Source organism: Pseudophryne corroboree, chromosome 11 (assembly GCF_028390025.1).
Source record: "Pseudophryne corroboree isolate aPseCor3 chromosome 11, aPseCor3.hap2, whole genome shotgun sequence".
Lineage (NCBI taxonomy): Eukaryota > Metazoa > Chordata > Amphibia > Anura > Myobatrachidae > Pseudophryne > Pseudophryne corroboree.
The window spans coordinates 213,573,281-213,592,552 of NC_086454.1; the positions used below are offsets into that span (position 1 = coordinate 213,573,281).

Consider the following 19,272-nt stretch of genomic DNA (forward strand, 5'->3'; position numbering starts at 1 on the left):
AATTAACAAAAAAAATGCATATAGCAGAGGATAGTTTCAATCTGCCTACCTCTGGGTTATGGGCCCAGCATGCTTCCATTGCAGTACTCTGCTGCACATGTAAGTGCAAGAGATCCTGAAGCACTCACTCATCATGGGAAAGTACCAATGTGTTTCTTCGTTGGTTGATGGAAGAAACATCTTACAAAAACTCTCCAGATTATTGACTTTTTAAAGTTTTTCTAGGAAACGTTTTAGATGAATGCTTATTAGCCTTTGTCAGTATGGACTTTTGCAAAGTGTCTCTGTGGCGCAATCGGTTAGTGTGTTTGGCTATTAACCAAAAGGTTGGTGGTTCAATCCCACCCAGGGACGTAATTAACCTTGTGATCAGATTTTGGTGATATTTAAGTAGACAAGTCAAAATTTCAAACCTCCTCTTATGGTGTAGGGTACATGGCCTTCTTTGATGTAATCAGAGTTAGATTTGATTCAGTGATTTTATAAAAAACAGCTAGGAAGCACAATTTAGCAGTGGGTTGCAGAGAAAAAGAAATATGCTGGCAAAAAAATCCAATTGAGTGATTAAACAGCTCTTCATTTTCTGGCTTTATTTTTATGCTAACAAATTTGTTCTCTGAAAAGTGTCCACAAAGCCAAGTCTCTGATTAACACCTTTGTAAGGATGGTTTTTCACCTATTACTAAATTAAACTTGCTTCATTGGAAAGGCAGCAAGATGCATCCTCATTTCAATGTGTACTGAAATAATACAAGTTGACACCAGGAAACATTAACGCCACTGCATCCTTGCTGCTTTCTCATGTGGAAGTCTGTTTAATGTGAAAACAAGGTGATATCTAATTAGCACACAGGTAAGGAATTAAGAAAATCTTTATTTAAGGGTGAAGATGTTTCTCACAAAATTGTTGACCCAATGCAACATTGAAATTCAAGCTGGAAAGATGATTTTAATATATCACTTGTACATTTTGTATTGCTCTTCTGGTGACAATGTAGTTTGTTTTTGTCAATTACCATTTTAATAATAGGGTAAAGAAAATGAAGTGGATTTTTGAAAGAAAACAATACTGTCAATATACTATTAAAACAAATTAAAATGGTAAAAGTTATTGTACTTTAAGTAAAAATAAAAGAGACAAAATATCAATCCCAGTTTTGGATTACTTTAATTAACAAAAAAAAAATGCATATAGCAGAGGATAGTTTCAATCTGCCTACCTCTCGGTTATGAGCCCAGCATGCTTCCATTGCAGTACTCTGCTGCACATGTAAGTTCAAGAGATCCTGAAGCACTCACTCATCATGGGAAAGTACCAATGTGTTTCTTCGTTGGTTGATGGAAGAAACATCTTACAAAAACTCTCCAGTTTATTGACTTTTTAAAGTTTTTCTAGGAAACGTTTTAGATGAATGCTTATTAGCCTTTGTCAGTATGGACTTTTGCAAAGTGTCTCTGTGGTGCAATCAGTTAGTATGTACGGCTATTAACCAAAAGGTTGGTGGTTCAATCCCACCCAGGGACCTAATTGACCTTGTTATCAGATTTTGGTGATCTTTAAGTAGACAAGTCAAAATTTCAAACCCCCTGTTATGGTGTAGGGTACCTGGCCTTCTCTGATGTAATCAGAGTTAGATTTGATTCAGTGATTTTATAAAAACAGCTAGGAAGCACAATTTAGCAGTGGGTTGCAGAGAAAAAAAATATGCTGGCAGAAAAATCCAATTGAGTGATTAAAGAGCTCTTTATTTTCTGGCTTTATTTTTATGCTAACAAATTTGTTCTCTGAAAAGTGTCCACAAAGCCAAGTCTCTGATTAACACCTTTGTAAGGATGGTTTTTCACCTATTACTAAATTAAACTTGCTTCATTGGAAAGGCAGCAAGATGCATCCTCATTTCAATGTCTACTGAAATAATACAGGTTGACACCTGGAAACATTAACGCCACTGCATCCTTGCTGCTTTCTCATGTGGAAGTCTGTTTAATGTGAAAACAAGGTGATATCTAATTAGCACACAGGTAAGGAATTAAGAAAATCTTTATTTAAGGGTGAAGATGTTTCTCACAAAATCGTTGACCCAATGCATCATTGAAATTCAAGCTGGAAAGATGATTTTAATATATCACTTGTACATTTTGTATTGCTCTTCTGGTGACAATGTAGTTTGTTTTTGTCAATTACCATTTTAATAATAGGGTAAAGAAAATGAAGTGGATTTTTGAAAGAAAACAATACTGTCAATATACTATTAAAACAAATTAAAATGGTAAAAGTTATTGTACTTTAAGTAAAAATAAAAGAGACAAAATATCAATCCCAGTTTTGGATTACTTTAATTAACAAAAAAAATGCATATAGCAGAGGATAGTTTCAATCTGCCTACCTCTGGGTTATGGGCCCAGCATGCTTCCATTGCAGTACTCTGCTGCACATGTAAGTGCAAGAGATCCTGAAGCACTCACTCATCATGGGAAAGTACCAATGTGTTTCTTCGTTGGTTGATGGAAGAAACATCTTACAAAAACTCTCCAGATTATTGACTTTTTAAAGTTTTTCTAGGAAACGTTTTAGATGAATGCTTATTAGCCTTTGTCAGTATGGACTTTTGCAAAGTGTCTCTGTGGCGCAATCAGTTAGTATGTACGGCTATTAACCATACGGTTGGTGGTTCAATCCCACCCAGGGACCTAATTGACCTTGTTATCAGATTTTGGTGATCTTTAAGTAGACAAGTCAAAATTTCAAACCCCCTGTTATGGGGGTTGAGGAGCCAGCACCACTCACACACTAGTCCCCGGGTGCAGCACTCAACCCCCGGGATACCCGGAGCAACAAAATGGAGATTCAGGCCAACAGGCCACACCCCTACCTATGAGACCATGCCTCCATTTTACCATTGCGCTGCTTATCTGCGCGCACTGCATTACAATCTCCCTCGCTGCCTCTCTGGGTGTCACCAATGATAGTGACACCTTTGCCATGCTTGTAGCAGCTGGTCCTAAGATCTACGCCTCCAGCCCTGAGTGTTTGCCCTTGTGACTTGTTGATCATCATAGCGAAGCAGATTCTTACAGAAAACTGCAGGGGCTTAGATTGAAAAGAAAAACATTGACGAACCCATCATTTCAGCAACAGGGTCTGCCACACGGCTGACTGAAATGACTGGTTGGTTTGGACCCCCACCAAAAAAGAAGCAATCAATCTCTCCTTGCACAAACTGGCTCTACAGAGGCAAGATGTCCACCTCATCATCCTCCGATTCCTCACCCCTTTCACTGTGTACATCGCCCTCCTCACAGATTATTAATTCGTCCCCACTGGAATCCACCATCTCAGATCCCTGTGTACTTTCTGGAGGCAATTGCTGGTGAATGTCTCCACGGAGGAATTGATTATAATTCATTTTGATGATCATCATCTTCTCCACATTTTCTGGAAGTAACCTCGTACGCCGATTGCTGACAAGGTGAGTGGCTGCACTAAACACTCTTTTGGAGTACACACTGGAGGGAGGGCAACTTAGGTAGAATAAAGCCAGTTTGTGCAAGGGCCTCCAAATTGCCTCTTTTTCCTGCCAGTATACATACGGACTGTCTGACGTGCCTACCTGGATGCGGTCACTCATATAATCCTCCACCATTCTTTCAAAGGTGACAGAATCATATGCAGTGACAGTAGACAACATGTCAGTAATCGTTGCCAGGTCTTCAGTCCGGACCAGATGTCAGCACTCACTCCAGACTGCCCTGCATCACCGCCAGCGGGTGGGCTCGGAATTCTTAGCCTTTTCCTCGCACCCCCAGTTGCGGGAGAATGTGAAGGAGGAGCTGTTGACGGGTCACGTTCGACTTGACAATTTTCTCACCAGCAGGTCTTTGAACCTCTGCAGACTTGTGTCTGCAGGAAAGAGAGATACAATGTAGGTTTTAAATCTAGGATCGAGCACGGTGGCCAAAATTTATTGCTCTGATTTCAACAGATTGAATCCTGGTTAAGCGAATTAAGGGCTCCATCCACAAGTCCCACATGCCTAGCGGAATCGCTCTGTTTTAGCTCCTCCTTCAATGTCTCCAGCTTCTTCTGCAAAAGCCTGATGAGGGGAATGACCTGACTCAGGCTGGCAGTGTCTGAACTGACTTCACGTGTGGCAAGTTCAAAGGATTGCAGAACCTTGCACAACGTTGAAATCATTCTCCACTGCGCTTGAGTCAGGTGCATTCCCCCTCCTTTGCCTATATCGTGGGTAGATGTATAGGCTTGAATGGCCTTTTGCTGCTCCTCCATCCTCTGAAGCATATAGAGGGTTGAATTCCACCTCGTTACCACCTCTTGCGTCAGAGGATGGCAGGGCAGGTTCAGGAATGTTTGGTGGTGCTTCAGTCTTCGGCACGCGGTGGCTGAATGCAGAAAGTGGCCCGCAATTCTTCGGGCCACCGACAGCATCTCTTGCACGCCCCTGTCGTTTTTTAAATAATTCTGCACCACCAAATTCAATGTATGTGCAAAACATGGGACGTGCTGGAATTTGCCCAGATGTAATGCACGCACAATATTGGTGGCGTTGTCCGATGTCACAAATCCCCAGGAGAGTCAAATTGGGGTAAGCCATTCTGCGATGATGTTCCTCAGTTTCCGTAAGAGGTTGTCAGCTGTGTGCCTCTTATGGAAAGCGGTGATACAAAGCGTAGCCTGCCTAGGAACGAGTTGGCATTTGCGAGATGCTGCTACTGGTGCCGCCGCTGCTGTTCTTGCTGCGGGAGGCAATACATCTACCCAGTGGGCTGTCACAGTCATATAGTCCTGAGTCTGCCCTGCTCCACTTAACCACGGACATGTGGACTAGTGGACATTGGGTACAACTGCATTTTTTAGGACACTGGTGACTCTTTTTCTGAGGTCTGTGTACATTTTCGGTATCGCCTGCCTAGAGAAATGGAACCTAGATGGCATTTGGTACCGGGGACACAGTACCTCAATCAAGTCTCTAGTTGCCTCTGAATTAACGATGGATACCGGAACCACGTTTCTCACCACCCAGGCTGACAAGACCTGAGTTATCCGCTTTGCAGCAGGATGACTGCTGTGATATTTCATCTTCCTCGCAAAGGACTGTTGGACAGTCAATTGCCTACTGGAAGTAGTACAAGTGGTCTTCCGACTTCCCCTCTGGGATGACGATCGACTCCCAGCAGCAACAACAGCAGCGCCAGCAGCAGTAGGCGTTACACTCAAGGATGCATCGGAGGAATCCCAGGCAGGAGAGGACTCGTCAGACTTGCCAGTGACATGGCCTGCAGGACTATTGGCTCTCCTGTCTAAGGAGGAAATTGACACTGAGGGAGTTGGTGGTGTGGTTTGCAGGAGCTTGGTTACAAAAGGAAGGGATTTAGTGGTCAGTGGACTGCTTCCGCTGTCATCCAAAGTTTTTGAACTTGTCACTGACTTATGATTAATGCGCTGCAGGTGACGTATAAGGGAGGATGTTCTGAGGTGGTTAACGTCCTTACCCCTACTTATTACAGCTTGACAAAGGCAACACACGGCTTGACACCTGTTGTCCGCATTTGTGTACAGGATGCATACCTTCATGTCCAAATTTATCCATCTCATCAGTCGTACCTCAGATTTGCGGTACAGGACTGTCATTGCCAATTTCAGACGTTGCTGTTTGGTCTCTCCACGGCCCAGAGAATTTTCACCAAGGTAATGGTGGAAATGATGGTTCTCCTGCGCAAGCAATGTGTCACAATTATCCCGTACTTGAGCGATCTCATAAAAGCGAGATCAAGAGAGCAGTTGCTGAACAGCGTATCACTTTCACTGAAAGTGTTACAGCAACACGGCTGGATTTTCAATATCCCAAAGTCGCAGTTGGTTCCTACGACTCGTCTGTCTTTATTGGGCATGATTCTGGACACAGACCAGAAGAGGGTTTATCTCCCGATAGAAAAGGCCCAGGAACTCATGACTCTTGTCAGTAACCTATTGAAACCAAAACTTGTGTCAGTGCATCACTGCACTCGAGTCCTGGGAAAGATGGTGGCATCATACAAAGCCATTCCATTCGGCAGGTTCCATGCGAGGACTTTCCAATGGGACCTACTGGACAAGTGGTCTGGGTCACATTTACAGATGCATTGGTTGATCACCCTGTCCCCCAGGGTCAGGGTATCACTCCTGTGGTGGCTGCAGAGTGCTCACCTTCTCGAGTGACGCAGATTCGGCATTCAGGACTGGATCCTGGTGACCACAGATGCAAGCCTCCAAGGTTGGGGAGCAGTCACACAGGGAAGAAATTTCCAAGGTCTTTGGTCAAGTCAAGAGACTTGTCTTCACATCAACATCCTGAAACTAGGGGCCATATACAATGCCCTACGTCAAGCGGAGACCTTACTTTGCGACCAACCGGTTCTGATCCAGTCAGACAACGTCACCGCAGTGGCTCATGTAAACCGCCAAGGCGGCACAAGGAGCAGAGTGGCGATGGCACAAGCTACCTTTGCATTTTTCTCCCAAACGAAGGACACTAGAATGAAAATTTTAAAGCCTCCTGTTAGTGCTTTATCTACACGGTATAGCCCTGAATTTTCCAATGCGTAGCTCTTTGCAAAAGAGAGATATTGGCAAGGAAAAGCTGTCTTGTACCTTTGCATTTTTCTCCCAAACGAAGGACACTAGAAAGAAAATTTTAAAGCCTCCTGTTAGGCCATCATCTACACGGCATAGCCCTGAATTTTCCAATGCGTAGCTCTTTGCAAAAGAGAGATATTGGCAAGGAAAAGCTGTCTTGTACCTTTGCATTTTTCTCCCAAACGAAGGACACTAGAAAGAAAATGTTAAAGCCTCCTGTTAGGCCATCATCTACACGGCATAGCCCTGAATTTTCCAATGTGCAGCTCTTTGCAAAAGAGAGATATTGGCAAGGAAAAGCTGTCTTGTACCTTTGCATTTTTCTCCCAAACGAAGGAAACTAGAATGAAAATTTTAAAGCCTCCTGTTAGTGCTTCATCTACACGGTATAGCCCTGAATTTTCCAATGCGTAGCTCTTTGCAAAAGAGAGATATTGGCAAGGAAAAGTTGTCTTTCAACTCTTCCACAACTGAAAAACAGATAGTGTTCCCAAGCCTTCCATCCTGTAATATCTTCAGTCTCTCGTCAATGAAGAAAACAATCCCTCCAGCAGACTCTTCAACCACGATACAAGATCACAGCCAAAAGGGCGAGAAGCAACTACACTTGCGTTTAACCAAAATGGCTAAAATTTAGTGGAGGAAAGTGCAGTGCACCAAAACATAAGCTGACACAATCATGGAGAATGCGCCAGCATATATGCTCTTCTATCTATATTTTGCAAACCTGCTCTTGTCCCCTCCAGCTGCTCCATGTAGATTTGACGCCTGGCAAGGTGCATAACCCACTGACAAGCAGGCACACTCCTGCATGAGTTTTCACTCTCACTAGCAGGATGATACACATTCATTTGCATGTGCTCCACCTCTGACACACCGCCCACCCAACCACCCAGTCACCAGAGCCACCCACAAGCCAACTGGCTCCGTGATTTAATTTGCACAGTGCAGTCATCCAGGCAGCATGTCCTTCTCAATGGAATAATCTCTGGTTCCATGGAATCTTCCGCATTGGAATGCTGCGGAACAAAAAGGATTTAAACATTCAGCTTGCTAGCATTCAATGTACCTGCGGCTTGGCTCTAGCACATGGGTCTTCATCCTGTGGCCCTCCAGCTGCTGTGAAACTACACATCCCAGCATGCCCTGCCACAGTTTTGCTATTAAGGTATGCTAAAACTGAGGCAGGGCATGCTGGTATATGTAGTTCCACAGCAGCTGGAGGGTCGCAGGTTGAAGACCCATATTCTAGCATGCCTGTTCTATGATGCATGTTCCGTGATGTCACAATCAGCTTGGAATGGGGTGTCTAGCATGCATTTGCTGACAGCCACTTGAGGGAGACACACATCAGGAGATGCAGCATATCGGAGGTCTTCGATGCCTTTCCAGCAAATGCACACCACCAGCTGCTGGTCTGGACACAAAACAATACCCACAATTGAAGGCTCAAAATGCCCAACTACAGGATTAATGTAAGTAGTGAATTTAGGAATGAATTTAGAAGTAGGAAATTAAGTTAGTTCACAAGTACATTCAAATTCCGATCTAAAGTCTAGGTAGGCCTCACGTCCTGGCAGCCCCCAGCATTTAAAAATGCCTTGATTAGAGGTAGGGAATTAAATGTAGATAAGAAGTAGACACAAAATAACACTCCACAGAGCAATTATCAGGTGTCTTTATCAATTGTTGCATTTAAAAAATCAAGCAATTAGGGAACACAATGTTGCGACAATGTAACCCTATTTGCAAAATAGTACTAAATAAGTTTGTCGATGTAAGACATTTGCAAAGGCGCAAACAAAACACGCTGGAAAATGCAACTGAATCTGTTTTTGGAGGTTAGAATAGATGCAGGATTATGTAGCTCAATGGGTAGGGTGTTTGATTAGAATTCAACAGGTTATAGATTTGAATCCTGGGTATGATAGTTTGAGGTGTTATTTAATAAAGTATGTTTATATATTAGTCACACATGGCTTACTTTTACAAATGGCATGTCACCAGTTAGTGCTGACTGCTGATATGCCATTTGCACAAACACCCCATGTGTGACTGTATATGCATTTAAGGAGGGCACCCCGGCAATACCACAAACCATTGAGTGTCAAGTATACTAGATATATCTTCATATCTCATGTGCTTTCTCTGAGACCAATCTTGTTATGCCCCTTCCCCACAAGGCATGCGCCTTTTGTCCATATTGCAAAAATGGGGAGGGGAGGGGGGGGGGGCATATAATTCTCTGTCACAGGGCACCAAAAAGTCTAGTTATGGCTCTGGTATGCATTATGTAATCTGGCAGACCATATCTCCAACACTGGCTGGTTGGAATAGAAATCCGGTTATCTATGTGAGCAAATGACCATCAACGATTTACTCTCAAACACTAGAAAATGGACAAACATGGTCCCCTAAACAAATTGGTTAAATTTTGGGTTTAACCAATTTGTGTAATGACCATTTTTGACCACTTTTCTAGTGTTTGGGAGCAAATGGTTAATTGACATTTGCTACTATACATTACCAGATTTTCATTCCACCCATCCAGACTGGATAGATAGCCTGACAGATAATTGTGTAGTGTATGCCCAGGATAACTGTGTCAGTTGTGCTTTCTTTTATGACGGCACATAAATGGGTGGGCAGATCCAGAGCAAGCACTGCCCACTCATGCATAGTTGTCAACTGATGTGAAGTTCCAGGGGGCAATCTCAGTTATAAAGAAAAGTATCTGGAAATTGTCCCTAGTTTAAAAAAAAAATAAAAAAAAATTGATCAACTCCATTTATTTAGTATGATATCCCAGCAGTCAGAACAACATACTTTATTAAATAACACATCTCAAACTACCATACCCAGGATTCAAACCTATAACCTGTTGAATTCTAATCAAACACCCTACCTATTGAGCTATTTGATCCTGCATAAAAATTGTGAACATTATATGAAGCTATTGGTACTTTGCAAAAAAAAAGTATCAGCATTACAACGCAGCAGATCCATGCAGTTTGCAGTCACACACTACATGTATCTGCTCAGCCACAATGCTGATTATTTCTTCACAAAGTACAAGGTGAGCTCCAAACAGAATTCTCTAGCTTAGAATTATACCTTTCTATGCCAAACCTAGAAGTCGGGCCCCCCACCCTGGGATCCCCCAGAGGGAGGCCTGCACCGTCATGCGGCAGGCTTGTCCGTTTTGGAAGCAGGCTGATGGGCAGCCCAGGCTTGCTTCAGTCTGGGCTTGGCAGGTCTGGAAGCATGAGCTTGCTTTGGGTATGCCTGACCTTGGGTACGCTTTACCTGAGGGATGAAAGGGCCAAGGGAAAGTACTTTTAGCCTTCTGCGTGGTAGGAGTCATACGAGGTAGGCAAGCTGTTTTAGCAGTAGCCAGATCAGCTACAATCTTATTGAGGTCTTCTCCAAAGAGAGTGTCTCCCTTGAAAGGAAGCACCTCCAGGGTTTTCTTGGAATCCATATCCACCGACCAGGATCTCAACCAGCTGTATAAAGTATTACCTTGGAACTGGCTCTCCACTCCCCATTATCTGGTTATCATGGCTTCCTCCGCCAGTGTCCAGACTCGCATGCTGAAGCTCGGCCACTTCTTCCTAGCAGCAGGCTCCTGGATCACTGGGCAGCAGAGGTGCTTGGGAGCCGGAAGGGGGCGGAGCAATCAGGCAGGCAGTTGCAGTGCTGCCCAGCTATCTGTGGTGTGAGAAGAAGCAGGGGCACCCCACCGCTGGCAGTGCTGCAGCTAGCGGTGGTGGCAGCGGCGAGGCTGCTGGGCTGGGTCTTGAAAAAGGTGGAAAGAAGGGTTTTACGGCATGGAATGTACAAACTGCGAGACCCTGCTGGTAGCGCCTTTGTCTATTTAGTAGGAAGGGCACGTAACAGCCGGGGGACAATGGAGGAAGCCCCTTTAGGGCTGGAGCCCCTTCAGGGCTGGAGCCCGGCGGCAACTGACTCCGTTGTCTCTGGCAGTTCTGCCCCTGGACTAGAGGAATGGTCAAGAACATGGCAACATTTAATGCCAAAAAATGCAAAATCATACACGTCTCAAAAATGCAAAGGCTAACTATAATATTAAGGGCATTATAATGGCAAGAGGAAAGCTATCTAAGTATTACTATTTCAGGTGAGCAATGTAACAAAGCAATAGGAAAGGCAAGTCAGATGCTTGTTTGCATAGGTTAAAGAACCAGTAGCAGAAAAAAGTAATACAGGTTGAGTATCCCATATGCAAATATTCCGAAATACGGAATATTCCGAAATACGGACTTTTTTGAGTGAGACTGAGATAGTGAAACCTTTGTTTTTTGATGGCTCAGTGTACACAAACTTTGTTTAATACTCAAAGTTATTAAAAATATTGTATTAAATGAACTTCAGACTGTGTGTATAAGGTGTATATGACACATGAATGAATTCTGTGAATGTACACACACTTTGTTTAATGCACAAAGTTATAAAAAATATTGGCTAAAATGACCTTCAGGCTGTGTGTATAAGGTGTATATGAAACATAAATGCATTCTGTGCTTAGATTTAGGTCCCATCACCATAATATCTCGTTATGGTATGCAATTATTCCAAAATACAGAAAAATCCGATATCCAAAATTCCTCTGGTCCCAAGCATTTTGGATAAGGGATACTCAACCTGTAATGCCACTGTATAGGTCCTTGGTACAGCCACATTTAGAATCCTGTGTTCAGTTCCAGAAGCCATATCTCCAGAAGGCTGTAAATACATTAGGGCAACTAAAATTGTGCATGGCCTACATCACAAAACTTACCTGGAAATACTAAAAAATGTTGATGTGTATAGTTTGGAGAAGGGAAGAGGGAACATACAGTAATAGAAACATTTAAATATATAGGGAGGAATGTAATAGGGTGTGAGAATCAGAAAGTGAGAGATTTTGTGTTTTTTCCTGTTGTTTTTTTTTTATTGTTTGTTTTTTAAAGTGGCAATCCTTTACATGGCAAAACCAGGTTGATATTTGCCATGTAAAGGATTGCCACCGTGGGCATGTGTAGAAGGGGCACTGCTACTGTTGGCATTATGTGTGTAAGCTGCACTGATATGGTGGTTATGTGTATAAAGGGCACTGCGACTGTGGGTATTATTATTATTATTATTATTATTATTATTACATGCGGTGTAATGACAATAAGATAGTGCTACTGTGTGGCATATTTTGATTTGGGGTGCTATTGTGTGGCCATGCCCCTTCCTTGTGATACCACACCTTCTTTTTTTAAGGAGCGCACTGTCCCTTTATTAAGTATTGGAGAGAGGGCCCAAATTAATAGTTTGCAGGGAGGCGCCAAACACCCTAGCACTGGCCCTTTGGTAGGGGACAGGATTTGCTTCTGCTTGTGCACATATGTTATGATTGCCAGCCAACAGCACTGGTTTTGCCTATAACACTAACTATAAATATTTTGAATTGGTCCTGGACCACCAATCCAAGGCACCCCTGCAAGTGTCCTGAGGCACCCCAGGGTGCAGTTTGAGAACCACTGGTCTAGTGAGTACCCAGGATAATTATTGTAGCTGGTCTGCGGGTAACAGCTCTCAGATCCACTTCTAGAAAAAATGCAGCAATGTAATTTGAGTGACAAACTGCAGAGATGAACCCTTTCTGTGACTGCTGCACAGGGATCACACAAACTCTATTCATAGGGCTGACTTCACTTAGGGGAGATGTTCTCACCCCGCAAAGAAGTGCGAGTATATACCGCACTTACGGTACCATTGGATTTACAGATATTTTCTTGCAATACACTATGGGGGTCATTCTGAGTTGATTGCTCGCTAGCAGTTTTTAGCAGCCATGCAAACGCATTGTCGCTGCCCACTGGAGAGTGTATATTCACTTTGGAGAAGTGCGAACACTTGAGCAGCCGAGCGCCTGCAAAATCGTTTCAAAATAAGACCAGCACTGTAGTTACACTTCGTGTGCGTTGATTCTAACAACCGAGGGACGGCTTTTGATGTCACACACCCATCCAGCGAATGCCCAGCCACGTCTGCATTTCTTCTGCCACGCCTGCATTTTTCCAAGCACTCCCTGAAAACGGTCAGTTGACACCCAGAAACGCCCTCTTTCTGTCAATCTCCTTGTGGCCTGTTCTGTGATTGGAATAATCGCTAGAACTAGTGCAAAACCACAATGGACTTTGTACCCGTACGATGCGCATGCACATTACGGAGCATGCGCATGCACAGATTAGCCATTTTTTTTCAACTGATTGCTACGCAGCGAACAACGGCAGCAAGCGATCAACTCGGAATGACCCCCTATATACATAGAAACATGGATTTTTACTGCAGGAATTATGGTTAGTTTAGGGGTATCGGTTAGGGTCAACAGAGGTGTAGCTAGGGGTCCAAGCGCCCCTGGCAAAGTAAGGGACTGGCGCCCCCCCTTTCGATAAAGCATTGCAGTCCATTGGCGGTTACCATGTTGGAGCCACAGCAACTGACCCCCTCCCCCACACGCTGCCCTACATCATCGGCTGGGATTCACTGTTGGTGTGAAGCCACTGGGAACATTCTGGTAGCATTAGCAGCAGTCTGTGTCATAGATAGGGAAGGCAGAAGGTTAACTAGCTAATAGCAGTCTGTTGGCAGCAGAGGCTGAGCGGGGGGCTGAGAATGAGCCAACGCTGATCAGTGTCCAGTCTGCTCAGACAAAAATATTTTGTGATCAGGGCTGGTTCTAGACCAAAGGAGCCAATGGCAAAAATTTCCTTTGGCACCCCCCCCCCACACACACACACACATACACACACACACACACACACACCAAAAAAGAACATATCCCAGTTTAACATAACGCTATGTGGTGCAAGGTGTGGAGCTGGTCACTTGTATCAGACCTCTGACATTTGCCTTTTCACCCATATTGCATACTTTTTCTTGCAGGTTGTGTCTTAATTCAAGAAGTGTTCTAAGTACTTCAGCTTAGTATCTTTACTGACCCCTCTTTACCCCACACTACATAACTGACCCCTCTATACCCTACACTACATCACTGACCTTTCTACAACCATCACTGCATTACTGACCCCTCTATACAGTACACTGACCTCTATATACCTGCTAGTACATCCCTGATGCCTATATTCCCTAAGCTAAATCCCTGACGCCTCTATTCCCTACGCTACATCCCTGACGCCTATATTCCCTATGCTACATCCCTGACGCCTCTATACCCTACGCTACATCCCTGATGCCTCTATTCCCTACGCTACATTCCTGATGCCTCTATAACCTACGCTACATCCCTGACGCCTCTATACCCTACGCTACATCCCTGACGCCTCTATACAGTACAATGCATTACTGATCCCTCTAGACCATACATCCTCATTACATCAGAGAGATAGTGAAACACTGGAAAAAATAAGGATAAAGTGGACTACAGAAACTGATGCTCTAAACAAAGGAGAGAGAGAGAAAAGCACAAGGGAAAGTGGGCAATCGGAACACCATAGAGAGAGGAGAGATAGAAATGCCTGAAAAAGTAAAGGGGGTTGGGTATGGCATCCGGCGCTCGGGATTCCAGCAGTCACATGATACCTAATCCTAATCCTAACCCTCGGGGGGGCGGATAGGGCTAACCCTCAGGGGGTGGCAGCTAGGACTAACCCCCCCCCTCCTAGTGCCTTCCCTAACACCCCCTCCCCCGGTCCTAACCCTCCCTCCAATACTCGCCTTCGGGATGTTGGCTGTCTGTGTGCCGGCACCAGTCTCCCAAGTGGTGTCAGGATTCCAACATCGGTCAAATGACCGCCGGTATACCGTCTGCCGGGATGGTAAATGTATCCTGAGGACAGGTAGTGAGTGTGGAGGGATAGGTGGTTCAGTAAAATGTAACAGCTCAAACTGCGATCATTCACTGATAAATTGATTTATAGCTCTCCCTTTTTAACCATTGCAGTCATAAAAGCAATGTTTTTTAAACTTTTAAATAAAGCTTGTTAGCATCCCCAGCACACTGTATATGCTGGGAGATGTAGTTCTCAATATGAAAACATTTAATTACTGTATGAACTCTAATTCCCCAACTGAAACCTCTCACAAACACACACTCCTAAATCTAGTACACACACACACACACACACACACACACACATTTCCCCAGTACTGACAACTCTCATCACTTCCACACACTGACAACTCCCTCCTGCTCCTCTCCCCACTGACACTGACAGCTCCCTCACAGTCACACACATCCTCCACCCCCCCACCCCCCCCCCCCCACACACACACTGATAGCACACATGCACAAATCCCCCCCTCCTCGACACTAACTGTCACGGACTGCTTGGGCAGCAGGGGGCAGGCTCTGACTTGAAGTGCTGAAATTCAACAGCTCTCTCGAACTTGCAAGGCATGGCTGTGCAGCTGTCTCCAGCCATCTCCTTGCCCACTGTGTAATTTGTGGCGTTCTCTGATGTTCCCCGCTCTGCCTCTACAACCGGCACATAATGTACAGCAGTGGTGACTCCTGAGTATGGGCCTGGAGAACTCCGCCTACCGGGGGGTAGGGATTAATAATTTCAAAGGGGCAGAGCTAGGAGTGAAGCAGTGGACAGCAGTTGAGGGGCGTTTCAAACTGTAACAGGGTTGGGACAATTTCAGTATCCTTCCCTCACCGTCTAATTGGTCAGTCCCACGCTGATTGCCATAGCGCCCTTTTGAGACTGCAGAACTCTATCCCTTAGCCACGGTTGGCACAGCTGGATGGTGCCCCTGGCAAGTGCCATCCTGGCCAAGGGGTAGATACGCCCCTGAGGGTCAGGGCCAGAAACAGAAATCTCGGGGCCCAGTACACTGATATCTCTGGGGCCCCCTCAACCCCCCCTTAACTTGGCAGAGGGATCTTTAAAAAAAAATGGAGCCTTTGACTCGGACCGTCAGTGAGGCCGGCAGGTGGTTTTCATACTGGGCTATCCAGCTCTTCGGTGGCAGTGGCAGGGACATTCAGAAAAGGGCCAGCACAGCAACATGCATAATAATGGCAATACAGTATGGACCACAGGGACTGGACAAAGTGATGGGGTAAAAGGAGGGGGGAGGGTTTAGTTGGCCTGTTAATTGTTTTCCTGCTTAAATTGAGCAGTTGGTGGATACACTTTAAAAAGCAATATTGGCACTGTGGCCCCATTATTTCTGTTCTTAATACTTGGAGCCCTGAACAAGTGTCCCCTTTGTCCCCCCTGTCACCGGGCCTGTTCAGGCGTTACCTATGGAGAAGCTGCGACATGACATCCTAGGACACGATACTGCACCATGCATCACCATTATATTTCAGTGTGCCTTGTCAATATTTAAATCTTGTTCTGTGTGACGTGAGTTGTAAATGGTTGAAAATCTCTGTGCTACAGTATCGTCACCATGTAGTTATAACAACACCGCAAAACCACCAAAAGACATGTTTTGGTAGAGGGACTGCTGGAGGGGCCCATTGGGGCCCCCAGTTTGCTACCCCACCCCAGTATACCTGTGCTGTAGCCAGTGGAAGGGGCACTATCTTCCCGGTGATCTCTTCGGGAAGATGGTGCCGCACATAGAAAGCAAAGACTCTGGCTGCACTCTCCTGCCCTCGCTCTAAGCAAGGTGATCGGGCCACAAAAGGACCCCTGTCGGACCCCTGCCGGACCCCGGCCTGTGGGCCACAAAAGGATGCATTGGGGGCGGCATGCGGCCCATGGGTTTGACACCCCTGCCCTAGAGTATCAAAATTTGTTTCACGGCACCCCTAGGCCAAAGTTTTTTTTATTGAGAAATTCAGAAAAAAATATAAAATTAAGTAAATTGTGTTTATAGCATGTCATCCTCAGGTTCAGTTATGTTGTGAGGGAATGGTTTTGCCAATTTAATAAAGTATAAATAATTTTAATTGGTCCTGGACCACCAAACTATGCTACCAGTGCAAGAACCCCAGTTAGGAAACTACTGCCATAAAATAAACCTTTTTTGTTTTTTTTAAACTACATGTAATACACCTTAGAGCTCAGTTCCTAAAAGGTTTTAAACCCTTGCATACAGTAAACTACACATATTTAAAAATCCTACACTGGGCACAAGTGCTCACGGGCCAATTTCATGGCAGTCTCGGATAGGAGGGCATTGTGGATTCACCAAGGGAATGCTGATGCTGACTCCAAGAAGAAAGGGAGTCTCTTCCCTATGAAGGTGAAGCCTTGTTTGGCGACGGCCTAGTTAATTTGATCTCGGCAGCTCCCGCAGGTAAGTCATCCTTCTTGCCCTATGTTCCCTCTCAACAGATGAAGACGCATCATTATCTGACGCAGTCATTTCGGCCCAATAGATATGCAAGAAGTTAAGATTCCCCTTTCTTTGCAGGTAGAGGAAGGAAAAGAGGGAAGAGGTCTGTAGCCTCTTCAAGATCGCAGGAGCAGAGATCGTCCTCTGCTTCTGCCAAATCCACTGCATGACGCTGGGGCTCTCTTGCAGGAGCCCGCACCAGTGGGGGGCACGTCTAAAACTCTTCAGTCAGTTCTGGATTCATTCGGACCTGGACTCGTGGGTTTTACAAATAGTGTCCCAAGGGTACAAACTGGGGTTTCAAGACGTTCCCCCTCACCGATTGTTCAAATCAGCCTTAGTCAGCAGGGAGAAGGTTTTTATTCAAGCCTCTTCGTGGTCCCGAAGCCGGACGGCTCAGTCAGACCAATCTTAAATCTGAAATCCCTTAATTTCTACCTAAAGAAATTCAATTTCAAGATGGAATCTCTCAGGGTAGTGATCTCCAGTCCGGGGGATAAAGGAGATTTCATGGTTTTGGTAGACATAAAGGATGCCTACTTATATGTTCCCATTTAGCCACTGCATCAAGCTACCTGAGGTTTGCAATTCAGGATTGTCATTACCAATTTCAGACGTTGCCGTTTGGTCTGTCCACGGCTCCGAGGATTTTCACCAGGGTGATGGCGGAAATGATGGTTCTCCTTCGCAAGCAAGGAGTCACAATTATCCCGTACTTGGATGATCTCCTGATAAAGGCGAGATCCAGGGACCAGTTGGTGCAAAACATCTACTCTCCCTGACAGTTCTTCAACAACATGGTTGGCTCCTAAACTTGCCAAAATCGCAGTTGGTCCCAATGACGCGGTTGTTGTTTTTGGGAGTGATACTGGACACAGAAGAGGTTTTCTTCTAGTGGAAAGGCTCTGGAGATCCAGAGTCTGGTCAAACAAATTCTGAAACCAGCAAGAGTGTTAATCCATCAATGCATTCAGTTGCTGGGGAAGATGGTTGCGGCCTACGAGGCCATTCAGTTTGGCAGGTTCCATGCCAGAGTGTTCCAGTGGGACCTGTTGGACAAGTGGTCCGGATCCCACCTACACATGCACCGGAGGATAATCCTGTCTTCCAAGACCAGAATCTCACTCCATTGGTGGCTGCACAGTTCTCACCACCTAGAGGGGCGATGGTTCGGGATCCAGGACGGGATCCTAGGGACCACGGATGCAACCCTCCGAGGCTGGAGAGCAGTCACACAGGGGGAAAACATCCAAGGAAGATGGTCAAGTCTTCCTTGGATGTTTTCATCTCCACATAAATGTTCTGGAGTTAAGGGCCATTTAATAACTGCAGACACAGTACGCACTGGGACGGGTGCCCAGCATCCTCTACGGACTAAGAGAAAAGGATTTACCGGTAGGTATTAAAATCCTATTTTCTCTAACGTCCTAGAGGATGCTGTGGACTCCGTAAGGACCATGGGGATAGACGGGCTCCGCAGGAGACATGGGCACTTTAAGAAAGACTTTAGTTCTGGGTGTGCACTGGCTCCTCCCTCTATGCCCCTCCTCCAGAACTCAGTTTGATACTGTACCCAGTGGAGACTGGGTGCTTTTCAGGAGCTCTCCTGAGCTTTCTGACAGAAAGTATTTTGTTAGGTTTTTAATTTTCAGGGAGCACTGCTGGCAACAGACTCCCTCATCGAGGGACTGAGGGGAGAGAAGCAGCCCTACTCTCTGAGTTGCAAGGTCCTGCTTCTTAGGCTACTGGACACCATTAGCTCCAGTGGGATTGGTACGCAGGATCTCACCCTCGCCGTCCGTCCCAGAGCCGAGCCGCCGTCCCCCTCGCAGAGCCGGAAGATAGAAGCCGGGTGAGTATGAGAAGAAAAGAAGACTTCAGAGGCGGCAGAAGACTTCATGATCTTCACTGAGGTAACGCACAGCACTGCAGCTGTGCGCCTTTGCTCCCATACACCTCACATACTCCGGTCACTGTAAGGGTGCAGGGCGCAGGGGGGGCGCCCTGGGCAGCAATATAAACCTCTTTCGCAAAAATATAACATATATACAGCTGGGCACTTTATATATGTATAAGCCCCCACCAATTTTACAGTTTAAGCGGGACAGACGCCCGCCTCCGAGGGGGCGGGGCTTCTCCCTCAGCACTCACCAGCGCCATTTTTTCTCCACAGCACCGCTGAGAGGAAGCTCCCCGGACTCTACCCTGCTTATACCACGTTAGACAAGAGGGTTGAAAAGAGGGGTGGGGGGGGCACATAATTCGCAAATTACATACAGCAGCACTACTGGGCAAACATTAAGTTACTGTTTTATTCCTGGGTTATA

At 45.4% G+C, this 19,272-nt stretch overlaps 1 non-coding gene across 1 annotated transcript; it reads left to right on the forward strand.

Moving 5' to 3' along the window:
- Positions 1–280: 280 nt before the first annotated feature.
- On the forward strand, positions 281–354 carry TRNAN-AUU (transfer RNA asparagine (anticodon AUU)). Its single transcript has one exon. It is a non-coding gene; the product is annotated as a tRNA-Asn (tRNA).
- Positions 355–19,272: the final 18,918 nt, after the last annotated feature.